The 16,834-nt window shown below is 42.8% G+C and overlaps 1 protein-coding gene across 2 annotated transcripts in view; it reads right to left on the minus strand.

Moving 5' to 3' along the window:
- LOC139416594 (guanine nucleotide-binding protein G(I)/G(S)/G(T) subunit beta-1) overlaps positions 1 to 16,276 on the minus strand; it is a 50,496-nt gene extending 34,220 nt beyond the window's left edge. Inside the window, exon 1 of one of the 2 annotated variants that reach the window (XM_071165444.1) lies at positions 15,883 to 16,273. The gene's annotated coding sequence lies outside the window, so the exon portion shown is untranslated. Of the gene's footprint in view, positions 1 to 15,882 lie in introns of both variants that reach the window. The other variant, XM_071165443.1, reaches the window with a different exon arrangement.
- Positions 16,277 to 16,834: the final 558 nt, after the last annotated feature.

Genomic DNA, 16,834 nt, shown 5'->3' on the forward strand with positions numbered 1-16,834 from the left:
AACAGTAAACAAAGGGAGAAAACATATTTCAACCCTGCAGGCGCGACACAAACCGCAGAAATAAAATATAAAAAACATGCCTTACCTTTGACGAGCTTCTTTTGTTGGCACTCCAATATGTCCCATAAACATCACAATTGGTCCTTTTGTTCGATTAATTCCGTCCATATATATCCAAAATGTCAATTTATTTGGCGCGTTTGATCCAGAAAAAAACAACTTCCAATCTGTAAATACAAAATCTCTCAAAAGTTGCCTGTAAACTTTGCCAAAACATTTCAAACTACTTTTGTAATACAACTTTAGGTATTTTTAAACGTTAATAATCGATCAAATTGAAGACGGGTCTGTGTTCAATACAGGAAGACAAACCAACGCTACTTTTCAAGTCTTGCGCAACTTTCCACAGTGTTACACAGTTGGCCGTACTTCTTCATTGCACAAAGGAACAACCTCAACCAAATTCCAAAGACTGGTGACATCCAGTGACATCCAGTGGAAGCGGTAGGAACTGAAAACAAGTGCCTAAGAAATACTGTTTCCCAATGAGACCTCACCGAACAGACAGACCTCCCCCCCAAAAATTCTGAATGATTAGTCCCTGGGGTTTTGCCTGCTACATAAGTTCTGTTATACTCACAGAATGATTCAAACAGTTTTAGAAACTTCAGAGTTTTTTCTATCCAAATCTACTAATAATATGCATATCTTATATTCTTGGCATGAGCAGCAGGAAGTTGAAATTGGGCACGCTATTTATCCAAAAGTGAAAATGCTGCCCCCTATACCTTAAGAAGTTAAGGAATATTCCAAAAGAGAGACATGTAGGCTAGCCAAGAAAAATGATAGGTGTATTTTTGTATGTTTCTTTTTGCAGACGATCAACAGCAGCCAGCATATTGCTGGCATGTTCACTTTAGAAGGTTAACTTCTGTAAATCACTTTCCCTAAAATAAATACAAACAGCATAACATTTGTGTAGTTTCCAACCGTAGGTAAATGTTGAACTGGAATGCCAAAATGCGCTGAAAAGTTACGAGATCCACAGGTTTAGTTGGCCCACTGGTCCGGGGCACCGTTAATGTCAGACACTGCACGCTAAAGAAAATAAATGGCTGTGCCAGAAAACAAAAAAGGCAAAGTGGATTGACTCATCGTTACCACATTACATACACTGCTCAAAAAAATAAAGGGAACACTTAAACAACACAATGTAACTCCAAGTCAATCACACTTCTGTTAAATCAAACTGTCCACTTAGGAAGCAACACTGACAATACATTTCACATGCTGTTGTGCAAATGGAAGACAACAGGTGGAAATTATAGGCAATTAGCAAGACACCCCTAAAAAAGGAGTGGTTCAGCAGGTGGTGACCACAGACCACTTCTCAGTTCCTATGCTTCCTGGCTGATGTTTTGGTCACTTTTGAATGCTGGCGGTGCTTTCACTCTAGTGGTAGCATGAGACGGAGTCTATAACCCACACAAGTGGCTCAGGTAGTGCAGCTCATCCAGGATGGCACATCAATGCGAGCTGTGGCAAGAAGGTTTGCTGTGTCTGTCAGCGTAGTGTCCAGAGCATGGAGGCGCTACCAGGAGACAGGCCAGTACATCAGGAGACGTGGAGGAGGCCGTAGGAGGGCAACAACCCAGCAGCAGGACCGCTACCTCCGCCTTTGTGCAAGGAGGAGCAGGAGGAGCACTGCCAGAGCCCTGCAAAATGACCCCCAGCAGGCCACAAATGTGCATGTGTCTGCTCAAACGGTCAGAAACAGACTCCATGAGGGTGGTATGAGGGCCCAACATCCACAGGTGGGGGTTGTGCTTACAGCCCAACACCGTGCAGGACGTTTGGCATTTGCCAGAGAACACCAAGATTGGCAAATTCGCCACTGGCGCCCTGTGCTCTTCACAGATGAAAGCAGGTTCACACTGAGCACATGTGACAGACATGACAGAGTCTGGAGACGCCGTGGAGAACGTTCTGCTGCCTGCAACATCCTCCAGCATGACCGGTTTGGCTGTGGGTCAGTCATGGTGTGAGTTGGCATTTCTTTGGGGGGCCACACAGCCCTCCATGTGCTCGCCAGAGGTAGCCTGACTGCCATTAGGTACCGAGATGAGATCCTCAGACCCCTTGTGAGACCATATGCTGGTGTGGTTGGCCCTGGGTTCCTCCTAATGCAAGACAATGCTAGATCTCATGTGGCTGGATTGTGTCAGCAGTTCCTGCAAGAGGAAGCCATTGATGCTATGGACTGGCCCGCCCGTTCCCCAGACCTGAATCCAATTGAGCACATCTGGGAAATCATGTCTCACCATCCACCAACGCCACGTTGCACCACAGACTGTCCAGGAGTTGGCGGATGCTTTAGTCCAGGTCTGGGAGGAGATCCCTCAGGAGACCACCAGGAGCATGCCCAGGCGTTGTAGGGAGGTCATACAGGCACGTGGAGGCCACACACACTACCGAGCCTCATTTTGACTTATTTTAAGGACATTACATCAAAGTTGGATCAGCCTTTAGTGTGGTTTTCCACACTAATTTTGAGTGAGATTTTTTGAGACTCCAAATCCAGACCTCCATGGGTTGATAAATTTGATTTCCATTGATAATTGTGTGATTTTGTTGTCAGCACATTCAACTATGTAAAGAAAAAAGTATTTAATAAGAATATTTCATTCATTCAGATCTAGGATGTGTTATTTTAGTGTTCCCTTTATTTTTTTGAGCAGTGTAGGACATGCCAATTCATGCCCTGACCCTCTGTGTAAAGAAATTAGACTGCAACCACAGCGTACACACCAAGATACCGAGAGGCGGGACAGACAGACAGCATTTCCCTGTCATCCATCACATAGTAACTGTGTAAGTCTATCCTATCAATAGATTGCTAGAAGATGCATATCGTTCATTCTAGCAGGAGGGGGCTCAGCTGACTTTTCTGACTAGCTAAATGATAAGTAGCCTAGTTAAATTAAGTGGAAAAAGTACCCAGCTGAAAATTAGTATAATCTGCTGTGTAACTGACTGCCGGTGCTAGTGGAAAACACCGGAGAAAGCGAGAGAGAAAGCAAACGGTTATTGTAGAACATACAAATTCAAATTAAACAGCCAGACACTGCCATGACTGGGAGGGGCCACTGCCCGCTATTCACCATGATCCCAGACAGAGCCGCAAACAACCCAGAATATGCACGCACACACTACAGCATAGACATTGACATGTTTTCACATGAGGCAGCCTCTTATAACCATGACAATTTTACACTGTGGGACTGGGGAATTGAGACCACCTGACTACAACTGGCCCATGTCAGGAATGGGTGAATTCCAAAACCTATAGGAAAGTATAAATGAACTGAAATGAGTAGCCTACTTTCCCACCATCGAAAATAGGGCAAAGCAGACTTGGATCCAAAATCCTGGGGCTAGAATACATAACGTGAAACGCTTTTGATTGGGATAGGGTTCCTCTGACCTGGTAATTCCTTGTATAAATCCGTATATTCAGACTTGCAGCAGTGTTTTTATTGTTACAGTCTTGCTGTGTGCCCCTGCAATATCTACTAGGCATATGTAACAGTACTCTTACCAATGACGGTAGCCTCACTAATGGCCAACACATTTATTTTGTGACTGCTTGGACCAAATACAATTGTTTTTCTCATTCACTTAATTGACCCTAGAGAGACTCTTTATGCCGTTCTGTCAGAGCTGACTAGACATACAATTGAGAAAATGACAATAAAGATGGTCACACAATACTTGAGCTTGTGTACACATTGACAAAAAGGCCCAACACAGAAGTATCCTTTTATTATGTTGTGAGTCCCATTGAAGTCAGGACCTCGGGGCTAATGGGGATAGACGGGATGGGTTGGCCATCATAAAAGGCCCCACTCTCAGAGGACACTAGCATCAGTCCTCTATATACTGTATATTCTGTCTACACAAAACCAGTTCCTGCTCAGCAGCTTCACGCCCAGGGGCTACATGCATATGACAACTAGCGAAGTCCCTTGCATTTCCTCTACAACTGGGACGACCCCCCCACTACGGTTAGAACCGTGGCTTCTGTAAACAAGAACCCTCTGCTGTCGAACCATGGGGCTGACTTCAGAATGGATGTGGGGAAGAAACACGCGGGCGCAATTCAATTAAAGGATGAGAAAAGGAGCACTACACTTAAATCCATGGCTACGCAGGCCCAACATACGACAGCACACATACAGTACATGTATGTACACTTCTCTTACACGAGGCACATGCATAGAAAAGCTGGGCATCCTCAGAGTCAGTTAACAAGGAGGTTTGTTTTATTTCCATTAAGCCTAACTTTTAAAATACTAAGGCTTTTGAAATTGTATAGCCTACATTGCAAAGGCAAATGGGGCACAATGATTAAAAAAAAATTGCATTCCACTTTAACAAACTCCCACAAGCATGGCATAATCGCAGCGGGGTATCTTAATTTTTTCTAATTTCTCTCAGGTGGCCATACTTGTATACAACCACAATACTGAGATTAACACACAGAGAACTATGTCCAAATCACTATCAGGCATTCCAGTCATAGTAAAGTGGAGCTTTCTGAACTTTACCACTCTAGAAAGAACCGAGTCATTAAGAGAAACAGAGCTGTCCGTAACCCTTCACCTGTCCTCTGGCACCTAAATTCCCAGGCACCCATCCGCACGGCAGCCTGGTAAGCCCACCCTCTGCCTCCCCCATCCTCGCAGCAGCATCCCCGAGCACAAGGCTTGAGCCAAACAGGTTCCACAGGATAGTGCCCATGCTGGCAGACTTACTCCAAATGCCATGCCATTTTTTCCCATTTGTGCTTGTGACATTTGCACAACTAGCTTTTTCATTACGGAAAAATTAAGGCACAGAAAAAACAAGAGTCAAGCTTGCCCAAAGCCAAAAGCATGACTGTTTAAAAAACAAAATACACTCCTTTAATATATTTACCCCTCCCCCTGCCCTCTCTCCCAAATACCAAAAAGAGAGGAAGACGTGTGAAGTGTCACATGACAGTCAGCCAGTCCTTTTTACTCCGGCGACTCACGGTCTCTTTTTCTGACGTATAAAAACTCACTGCCTTCCTGTCAGAGTTCTGGTTTGGTCACATTTTCCAGCAGGCAGTCAAATCTATGGGGCTGAATGTAAATAGAAAGCAATAGGCTTTTCTTCAGATAAGCAGAGCCCTGAGGTTCCCCATGCAAAGTGCTGTTTTAGGTTGACAGGACTCCAGAGCAGTGGAACGACCGATGACACAGGAGTAAAGGGCTCACTAACTGCCCTGTCGACACTCACTTTGACTATTCAAAACATAGTGGGGCCCTCAGCCGTGCAGTCATCCCTGAAAAAGCCAGGGCCACACAGTGCGGACCTTCATTCAAACTAGCTGGTGAGCAGAATGGTTACCACAACACAGCTCTCCTGGTATACAGCTAACCGAAACTGTGTGGCTTGTATTTACTTGGCTTTCTCCCACACATTGGGACAACTAACAATGGAACAGAGGAGATGTACTGACAAAGGACATGTTTGTCCTCAGGTAAAACACAGGAAAGAAATGCAGATTATGAAGCCGATAGCTACCACACACACCTGGGATGCCCAGAATAACCAGGGTATCCATCCCTAGGCACACCCCTCACCACTGGCCTGGCCATACAGCTGAGAGCGAGGAGAAGGGGGGGGGGGGGGGGGGCAGCAGAGAAGAGTGGCCAGTCACATGAGGCTAATACTTAAAATAACCCAGTGGTGGTGAAGATGTGCTTGTTTGTGTTCAAATAAACTTCGACCTCAGGGGGTCAGGCCCAGGCTTCAACATCCCACCCTTCCCTCAGCCCAGCGAGAGCAGAGCAGGCTGGGTTGGCCCAGTCACTATTCAACTGGCACCTGGGTTTAAAAATATAAAAAAGTAGGGTTGCATCGGAAATAGCCGAGCCCCATGGAAGGGCACTGCTGCTATGGCTGCCATGTCAGCCATGTCGTGACCCATTGGGGGAATAGCAGGAGGGAGTGAGTGGAGCAGAGTGGATGGTGCTTGAGAGAGAGAGAGAGAAAATGGACAGCATACAATCTCAGAATCTTCAGCACGGGTGGAAACGGGTCAGATTTGGTAAAACAGGGATGACAGCTCATCTATGAACCCTAAAGTAAAGACGAGCTGTCAGCCTGCACTACAGGTGAGGTTGAGGAAGGGGTAAGGACGGGGCAAGCAAGGAAAAGGAACTTGTCTGGGAAATTTAGTGGAATGACTTGGTTCTGACTGTACAGCCGTTGAAGTACGGGTGGTTAATATTAGCAGTCAAACGGCTGCTGCCTGCCCTGGGTGATCTGACCCGACTGTGTTCCTCTTACCGAGGGATGTTAATGCCTGTTAGTGTTTCTCAGGCCCAAGTACTGGGCTGCCAAGTTAAATATTGCCCCAGTACAAACATATCATAGCAAGTTTTGTATGGTTTTCCTTTTAACTTAAATCAGAGTCATCATTAATTAGAGAGTCAGAAAAAATGTCGCAATGTGGACATTTTTACAAGAATGCAATATAGTTATGTGAAGCAGAATATCCAAAATAAACACGTCTATGGTAAAACAAAGGGTGTAGGTCGGTAAAAAAAAATAGGGATGAAATTGCCAGGGACCTCACGATACGATATCGCGATACTTGTGCCGATACAATATGAATTGCGATTTTAAGTTCATCACGATTCAATAGGAATTGTGATTTGATACTGTGATTCAATGTTCCAAACATATTGATCACTATATAGCCCTGCCGCAGAGGGACAAGAGAGAAAACAATTTTTTGATCAGTCATGGAAATAAGTGCTGAAAACATATCCATTTAAAAAAGATGGAGAACAAGCTATTTAAAGAAAGATTCTGGCATTTTGGCACAGCCGACATATCCCAATATGTAATTGTATCGATTTTCTCCCCTATCATTAGTCAGAAACTAACCAACAATTCACTTATAGATAATCCCATCTGGGGCGGCAGGGTAGCCAAGTGGTTAGAGCGTTGGACTAGTAACCGGAAGGTTGCACGTTCAAACCCCCGAGCTGACATGGTACAAATCTGTCGTTCTGCCCCTGAAAAGGCAGTTAACCCACTAGGCCGTCATTGAAAATAAGAATTTGTTCTTAACTGACTTGTCTAGTTAAATAAAAAGTTCTAATAAAATCTAGTCTGGCTGTGGCAGTCCCATTCATGATAACAGGGCGGGACTGCTATTGTGACAGTAAGAAATTCCATATGGCTGAAAGCAGGATCATAAGAAAATCAGCACTATCATTGACCAAACCTTGTAATCCTAAAAGCTGAAATCCACAGAGGGTAAGATTTTAATCCCTATTATTCCCTACGCTCACATAAAAATCCAGTGGGATGAAATTCTGTTTAAAACAAATACTCCCCTCTGGTTACCCAAAGGGCAGATAATTCAGCTCATCCCCTCTCAGTCTAAGATGAAGAAGTCAAGCCAGTGAAGAAAACGTCATTCAGACAAATTCGGAGTCTGCTTTCGCGTCCTGATTGTCAAGGCAAACATTAGTATCACAGTCATCAAACTAACGTAGCAACTCCACTAGTCTGATAGACACCGACTGAAGTCTCCGTGTAAGGCAATATATGTATACAGTTGAAGTCAGAAGTTTACATACACCTTAGCCAAACACATTTAAACTCAGTTTCACAATTCCTGACATTTAATCCTAATAAAAATTCCCTGTCTTAAGTCAGTTAGGATCACCACATTATTTTAAGAATGTGAAATGTCAGAATAATAGCAGAGAATTATTTATTTCACCTTTTATTTCTTTCATCACATTCCCAGTGGGTAAGAAGTTTACATACACTCAATTAGTATTTGGTAGCATTGCCTTTAAATTGTTTAACTTGGGTCAAACGTTTTGGGTAGCCTTCCACAAGCTTCCCACAATAAGTTGGGGGAATTTTGGCCCATTCCTCCTGACAGAGCTGGTGTAACTGAGTCAGGTTTGTAAGGCCTCCTTGTTAGCACATGCTTTTTCAGTTCTGCCCACAAATTTTCTACAGGATTGAGGTCAGGGCTTTGTGATGGCCACTCCAATACCTTGACTCTGTTGTCCTTAAGCCATTTTGCCACAACTTTGGAAGTATGCTTGTGGTCATTGTCCATTTGGAAGACCCATTTGCAACCAAACTTCCTGACTGAGGTCTTGAGATATTGCTTCAATATATCCACATCATTTCCCTCCCTCATGATGCCATCTATTCTGTGAAGTGCACCAGTCCCCCCTGCAGCAAAGCACCCCCACAACATGATGCTGCCACCCCCGTGCTTCACGGTTGGGATGGTGTTCTTCGGCTTGCAAGCCTCCCCCTTTCTCCCCCAAACATAGTGATGGTCATTATGGCCAAACAGTTTTATTTTTGTTTCATCAGACCAGAGGACATTTCTCCAAAAAGTAGGATGTGCAGTTGCAAACCGTAATCTGGCTTCTTCCTTGCTGAGCGGCCTTTCGGGTTATGTCGATATTGGACTCGTTTTACTGTGGATACAGATACTTTTGTACCGGTTTCCTCCAGCATCTTCACATGGTCCTTTGCTATTGTTCTGGGATTGATTCTGGGATTGATTTGCACTTTGTCTCCTTCCTGAGCGGTATGACAGCTGTGCGGTCCCATGGTGTTTATACTTGCATACTATTGTTTGTACAGATGAATGTGGTAACTTCAGGCATTTGGAAATTGCGCCCAAGGAAGAACCAGACTTGTGGAGGTCTACAACTTAGTTTGTGAGGTCTTGATAGATTTATTTTGATTTACCCATGATGTCAGGCAAAGAGGCACTGATTTTGAAGGTAGGCCTTGAAATACATCCACAGGAACACCTCCAATTGACTCAAATTACGTCAATTAGCCTATCGGAAGCTTCTAAATCCATGACATCATTTTCTGGAATTCTCCAAGCTGTTTAAAGGCACAGTCAACTTAGTGTATGTAAACTTCTGACCCACTGGAATTGGGATACAGTGAATTATAAGTGAAATTACCTCTCTGTAAACAATTGTTGGAAAAGTTACTTGTGTCATGCACAACATAGATGTCCTAACTGACTTGCCAAAACTATAGTTGGTTAACTTCTTTACGTACCCATCCCGTTAGAAGGATAATTTACATCATCAGCTGGATTACAGCTCGCCAAATTCAAATTACAAAAAAAATATTTTTATGTAATCACAAATGCAATATAGCAAAACACAGCCTAGCTTGTTGTTAATCCACCTGGCGTGTCAGATTTCAATAAAGCTTTTCAGCGAAAGCGAACATCTCTCTCAGTAGACAAAAGATTACAAACAGCTAGCCGCCAAGTAGATTGGTCACGAAAGTCAGAAAAACAAAAACTTACCTTTGATGATCTTCGGATGTTTGCACTCACGAGACTCCCAGTTGCACAATAAATGTTCATTTTGTTCCATAAAATATTGTTTTTATATCCAAAATACCTCCATTTGTTTGGCGCGTTATGTTCAGAAATCCACAGGCACGAGCGGTCACGACATCACACACGAAAATTCCAAATAGTATCCGTAATGTTCACAGAAACATGGCAAATGTTTTTTTTTAAATAATCAATCCTCAGGTTGTTTTTTTCAATATATAATCGATAATATATCAACCGGGACTTTAGCTTCGTCAATAGGAGAGACACACAATGGCTGCTCCAAACTGTTGCGCAAGCAAAACTCTGGGGACACCCAGCTTTACACTGACGTGATGGGATCTTGCTCGCTCATTTTTTCAAAATAAAAGCCTGAAACTATGTCCAAAGACTGTTCGCAACATGGGGAAGCCTTAGGAAAAGAAATCTGGTTGATATCCCTTTAAATGGAGGAAAGGCATTCAATGGAACATGGAGCTTTCAAAATAGAGGCCACTTCCTGGTTGAATTTTCCTCAGGTTTTCGCCTGCAATATCAGTTCTGTTATACTCAGACAAAATTTTTGACAGTTTTGGAAACTTTAGAGTGTTTTCTATCCTAATCTGACAATTATATGCATATTCTAGGTTCTGGGCCTGAGAAATTGGCCATTAAATGTGGGTACGTTTTTCATCCAAAAATCAAAATACTGCCCCCTACACTCAACAGGTTGTGGAGTGGTTGAAAAATGAGTTTAAATGGCTCCAACCTAAATACATGTAAACTTACGATTTCAACTGTTGATGTGCTCCCTGTTCACCCTCCTTGTTCCTGCCAAAAGTCAACATGAGGCAGTGGATCATGTATGGTAACAGAGGAGTCGCAGTCACACAAAATGAAATATGCACATTTAGATGAGTGAAAGTCTTTTAGACAACAGCTTACATGAATGCCACAGAAGGGGACGTAGATTTGTGCAAAGCATCTACTGATGTTCTACTGGAGGTGTGTGGTGTTCTGACCTGTAAGTAACTTTGAGATGAGAGCTATGAGATCAGAGCCTGGAGGCCTGAATACTGTAGTCACTGATTACACTTCCATGATGAGAGAAACCACAGTGGTGCTAAGATTTCTGTGAGTAAGACTGAGAAATTAGGTGAAGACTATTTTGGGTCACATTTGAGTTATTTAAGCGGGGGGGGGGGGTGTTCTGGTTAAGACATAGCAGTGAATACATATTTAAGGACCCAAAGGCTTCAGTCTGCTTGATGGCCAGTACCCTGCAGGTATAGGCACTAATTGTTGTTCAAAGTGCATCAAGACAAACGAAAATCAAAACCATTCAATAAATGAATAAGTTAAGTTATGGCAGAAGTGGGCCAATGCATCTCTTACAAGCAATATTATATTTCACAATGCCCCTCTCATCCACAGGACATGCTTTGCTCCAAGTCACATTAACTTATTTAAGTCTAGAAAAGACATGTAGGACTAGCTTATAATCAAAATGTGACAATGGTAAAGGAGCAGACCCAGTACACTGATATTTAAAGTTCATAGATACAGCAAACATTCACTTTTTATTTGGATAATATTTTTATCAAAAACATATGATACATACAAAAGGTGACTGAACAACAAAGTTGGCAAATATGTCCAAAAACCTATGAATTATTGTATCTTAAATCATTACCTAGACACATATCCTCAAATGGAGTGGTGAGGAAGACGGCTCTACCGTGTCCAGAAACTAACTCGCCTTTCATTTTCTGTATTCAGGGCTTTGCTGGTGACACTGATTTATTTAGAATTCAAGGCACACTTAACCAGCATGGCTACCATATCATTCTGCAGCAATAAGCCATCCCCTATGGTTTGTGCTTAGTGGGTCTATAATTTGTTTGTCAAAAGGACAACACACCTCCAGGCTGTGTATGGGCTATTTGACCAAGAAGATTTTGAAGAGTGAGGAGTGCTGCATTAGATGACCTGGCCACCACAATCACCGACCTCAACCCAATTCGGAAGGTTTGGGATGAGTTGGACCGCAGTGAAGGAAGTTGGACCGCAGTGAAGGAAGATGAGCCAATAAGTGCTCAGCATACTCCTACAAGACTGTTGGAAAAGCATTCCGCATTCCAGGTGAAGCTGGTTGAGAGAATGCCAAGAGAGTGTAAAGCTGTCATCCGGGCAACAGGTGGCTACTTTGAAGAACCTCAAATCTAAAATATATATTTAGATTTGTTTAACACTTTTTTGGTTACTACATGATTCCATATGTGTAAATTCACAGGTGATGCCTTCACTACTTTTCAACAATGTAGAAAATAGTAAAATTAAGAAAAACCCTTGAATGAGTAGGTGAGTATAAACTTAACTGGTACACACATACAAACTCAGCAAAAAAAAGAAACATCCCTTTTTTAGAACCCTGTCTATCAAAGATAATTCATAAAAAAACTAATAACTTTACAGATCATCATTGTAAAGGGTTTAAACACCGTTTCCTATGCTTGTTCAATGATCCATAAACAATTAATGAACATGCACCTGTGGAACGATCGTTAAGACACTAACAGCTTACAGACGGTAGGCAATTAAGGACACACTTATGAAAACGTAGGACACTAAAGAGGCCTTTCTACGGACTCTGGAAAAACACCAAAAAGAAAGATGCCCAGGGTCCCTGCTCATCTGCGTGAACGTGCCTTAGGCATGCTGCAAGGAGGAATGAGGATTGCAGATGTGGCCAGGGCAATAAACTGCAATGTCCGTACTGTGAGACGCCCAAGACAGCGCTACAGGGAGACAGGACGGACAGCTGATCGTCCTCACAGTGGCAGACCACATGTAACAAAACCCGCAAAGGATTGGTACATCTGAACATCACACCTGCGGGACAGGTACAAGATGGCAAAAACAACTGCCCGAGTTACACCAGGAATGCACAATCCCTTCATCAGTGCTCAGACTGTCCGCAATAGGCTGAGAGAGGCTTGACTGAGGGCTTGTAGGCCTGTTGTAAGGCAGGTCCTCACCAGACATCGTCAGTAATAACGTCGCCCATGGGCACAAACCCACCGTTGCTGGACCAGACAGGACTGGCAAAAAGTGCTCTTCACTGACTGGTCGCGGTTTTGTCTCAAGGGTGGTGGTGGTCGGACTCGCGTTTATCGTCAAAGGAATGAGCGTTACACCATTAAACAGAGGCCTGTACCCTGGAGCAGGATCGATTTGGAGGTGGAGGGTCCGTCATGGTCTGGGGCGGTGTGTCACAGCATCATCGGACTGAGCTTGTTGTCATTGCAGGCAATCTCAACGTTGTGCGTTACAGGGGAGACATCCTCCTCCCTCATGTGGTACCCTTCCTACAGGCTCATCCTGACATGACCCTCCAGCATGATAATGCCACTAGCCATACTGCTCATTATGTGCGTGATTTCCTGCAAGAGAGGAATGTCAGTGTTCTGCCATGGCCAGCGAAGAGCCCGGATCTCAATCCCATTGAGCATGTTTGGGACCTGTTGGATCGGAGGGTGAGGACTCGGGCCATTCCCCCCATAAATGTGCGGGAACTTGCAGGTGCCTTGGTGGAAGAGTGGGGTAACATCTCACAGCAAGAACTGGGAAATCTGGTGCAGTCCATGAGGAGGAGATGCACTGCAATACTTAATGCAGCTGGTGGCCACAACAGACACAGACTGGTGTTACTTTTGATTTTGACCCCCACTTTGTTCAAATGGACAATGACCCCAAGCATACTTCCAGGGTTGTGGCAAAATGGCTTAAGGGCAACAAAGTCAAGGTATTGGAGTGGCCATCACAAAGCCCTGACCTCAATCCTGAAGAATATTTGTGGGCAGAACTGAAAAAGCGTGTGTGAGCAAGGAGGCCAACAAACCTGACTCAGTTACACCAGCTCTGTCAGGAGGAATGGGCCAAAATTCATCCATTATTTTGGAAGTTTGTAGAAGGCTACCTAAAACATTTGACCCAAGTTAAACAATTTAAAGGTAATGCTGCCAAATACTAATTGAGTGTATGTAAACTTCTGACCCACTGGGAATGTGATGAAAGAAATAAACGCTGAAATAAATCATTCTCTATTATTTTGGCATTTCACATTCTTTAAATAAAGTGGTGATCCTAACTGACCCAAGACAGGGAATTTTTACTAGGAATAAATGTCAGGAATTGTGAAAAACTGAGTTTAAATGAATTTGGCTTAGGTGTATGTAAACTTCCGACTTCAACTCGATGTACACACACACATACATACATATGTACATATACACACACATATATGTATATGTATACACACACACACACACACTACTTTAAAACCGTACATCAAAATGAAACATACAGTTGTATTGGAAGAATACTGACTCAAATACATAGTGTTAAAACATTAAATAAATCTCATTCATATGAAGAACAGTTACGTCGAGAGTGCTATTACATATTTGTACACGTAGACAGAATATTTCTGAATGTAGAAGCTCACTGGCAAATATTCAAGATGTCCCACACCCCACACTATAAACACCGGTTTCACTTTAATATCATTTGAATCATTTATTCATATATTATAAAGTCGTAGATTTACTACCAACTCTGTATATTAAGAAACATTCCCAATATCTATTATGGTAAACCTGAATACATCCGATGCTGGGCTGCTGTCTTTCAGTCTGGGTAAAAAAGCGGTGTGGAAAAAGGCTTTGAACGCCATCTTGTTCGTTGCAGCTGCCTGGGCCCTGAATACAGGAACCCATTCATTCGGGGGGGGGGGGGTGGCGGACTAACGAAATGAATTCATCTTTGTGAAGCAAGAATTACAAATAGCCCTTTTGAAAGAGGGAAATGTTTAACGCTAGCAAATAACTTGGGGAAAACCGAAACTACAACCGCCCTATATTGTTTTTCAAAATGTAACAAATCTGAGATTTTTCTTTCACCCAGAGTTCGATAATGGCAACATCGTTACTACTTGTTCTCAACATTGTGCGACAATGTCTGGTCCAATGGAACTGAAAGTCCCGCGCGTTAAAATGTTTGCATAAGATGTCGCATCCCTACATTTTTTATTTATATAGTTAAAAACTAACCAGATTAGGTGCTTCCTCATTTTAAGCGAACGTTACTCATTTCCTCTAGTTTACACCATTAAATATTCACACTGGAGCAGCATTACTATTTAGTTGTAACCACTTGGACACTAGCTAATAGGCACATGGCAAGGGTGAACAGATTGTCGAAATCCAATTAACGTTAGTTTACTACATCTCTATATCATTAAACGTCGAGGCTCAAATTAAGACAAATTAAATGCACCGTACACGAATAAAGTAGCAAGCTGGCTAACCAGACTACTGCTTACTAGCAACACTTTCTACATAACTAACGTTAGCTAGCTAGGCGACACAAAACGAATGTCCCAGCAGCAACTAGCTAACGTTACATCTTGGTTGGCTCCTTTTGGCAGGCAAACAACCACTGTCTTGCTAACCAGCAAACGTAGGCTGTAACGTTATGGCTTTTTAGAGTGTCTATGTCAGGTATGGACTACGAAAAAGTGGGGATCGTAGAAGCTAGCTGTCGGCTCCAGCGTTGGTGTACCAGACATTTGTAGTCTCACTGACAAATCCTCTACTGGATAACCGTATCACTTAATCCTTGCAAAAATACAAAGTCAGATATATCAGAACGTTATGCATCAGCATCTCTGTCACTTGGTACAGTAGTATTTAACTAGCATTTAAGATAACTAGCATTGCTAATTTACTAGTTAGCTACTGTAAATAGCTATCTATGGAATGTCGGTCTATCAACATATTCATCTTTTCAAAATCAAATTTACAGTAGGCTGAATCCACTCACACCATTTCATTAGTTTGCTACAGTACGTTTGCTATTTTGCTAACGTTAGTTAAATGAGTGACAGGCAGTGCAACTCAGAAATGCAGATGTTGACAGTAGTTACCTATCGTTAACTAGCTATCGATCGATCTTAGCAACTAGTACTAACTACAACTAGTTTAAGTTTAGCTGCTAGTAAGGTAGCTAACGTTTGTTAGTATTGCAGTATTGCAGTATGTACAGTATTGCAAAACATCAAGTTAAACCCCAGCCACGGTAAATAACTAACCCGCACTATAAATTGTTTTAAACGTTTGCATAAAGTTACTGTTATATACTGTGAGTAGCTACGGCCACAACTCAAAGTAGTTCAACATCTAATCATTTAACGTGAGTGTATTGTCGATCAACTATTTAGTTAGGTACCTACCCCCGTCGCAATAAAAGGCAGATTCAACCAGCGAGTCACTCAACCCAATTTAGCTAACCCCTTTCGCCAGGCTTCCTAGCTAGTTAGCCACCGTAAACCAAGGCAGGCTAACTTACATCTTTAAAAAAAAAAACATGTCAATCCTCCGTCCCAAATCATAACTTACCCGTTTTCAGTCGAGGGTATCCGTTGTTTATATCGCATTGACTGGAAACAGCGAAGATCGACTCCTCTCCGCCTACTAGCACACAGACTAGAGCTAGCAAGCTATCGAGGAGCGGCACTCCCCGAACCCAGCTTTCGATCCGCCAAGGGGAGACACACCAGCACAATGATGAGGCAATGTTAACCCTACCAACTGCTTTGTGGAACAACAATGCGTTTGAGTCTAGGGACGGTCTTCTAACTCACAACAACCTCTCCAATCTTCTGTCCTTGTCTTTCCCACCGTTGTTCCCCTATTCACTACTTATTCACACAAGTAATATCTCAAACTCTTCCTACTGCCCTCAAACAGCAGCGATGGGCGCGGTAACCCTGCTCTCAGCTCTAGGAAACCCCACGTTACGGGTGCGTCATAACGCACGGCAAAGGGTCGTCTTCCCTTAAAAAATCTGGGCCTTGGTCATTTGGCTGGTAGCTAGCGTAATAGAAAACCAAAATATTGGCTTTTCATGTGATTTTAGTTTGTACTCCAATGAATGGGTGTTAACATTAAAGGGATAGTTCACCCATATTACAAATTGACATATTGGTTTCCTTACCCTGTAAGCAGTCTGTGGACAATGTATGACAACAATCCATGCTTGGGTTTCCCTTGCACTGTTTCCACATGCTAACGTCTTAGCATTTGTTGCACAAATCACATTCTTGTCATGGGACCGATATTAGCATTTTTTCCACGCATCATGTTCAAAACATCTATAAGTGACTTTGTTGAGCTTCACAATAACTTGTAGATATTTTCGGATGATTTGGACATGATGGGCCAAAAATGCTAATACCAGTTGCTAGTTGCTACAACTATGTTTGGCCTTATAAATTATTGATAAATACCCATTGATTCTTGAAGAATATAACTTACAAATGCCTCATGTGCCTCATGTGCTGTCATAACC

Source organism: Oncorhynchus clarkii, chromosome 9 (assembly GCF_045791955.1).
Source record: "Oncorhynchus clarkii lewisi isolate Uvic-CL-2024 chromosome 9, UVic_Ocla_1.0, whole genome shotgun sequence".
Taxonomy (NCBI): domain Eukaryota; kingdom Metazoa; phylum Chordata; class Actinopteri; order Salmoniformes; family Salmonidae; genus Oncorhynchus; species Oncorhynchus clarkii.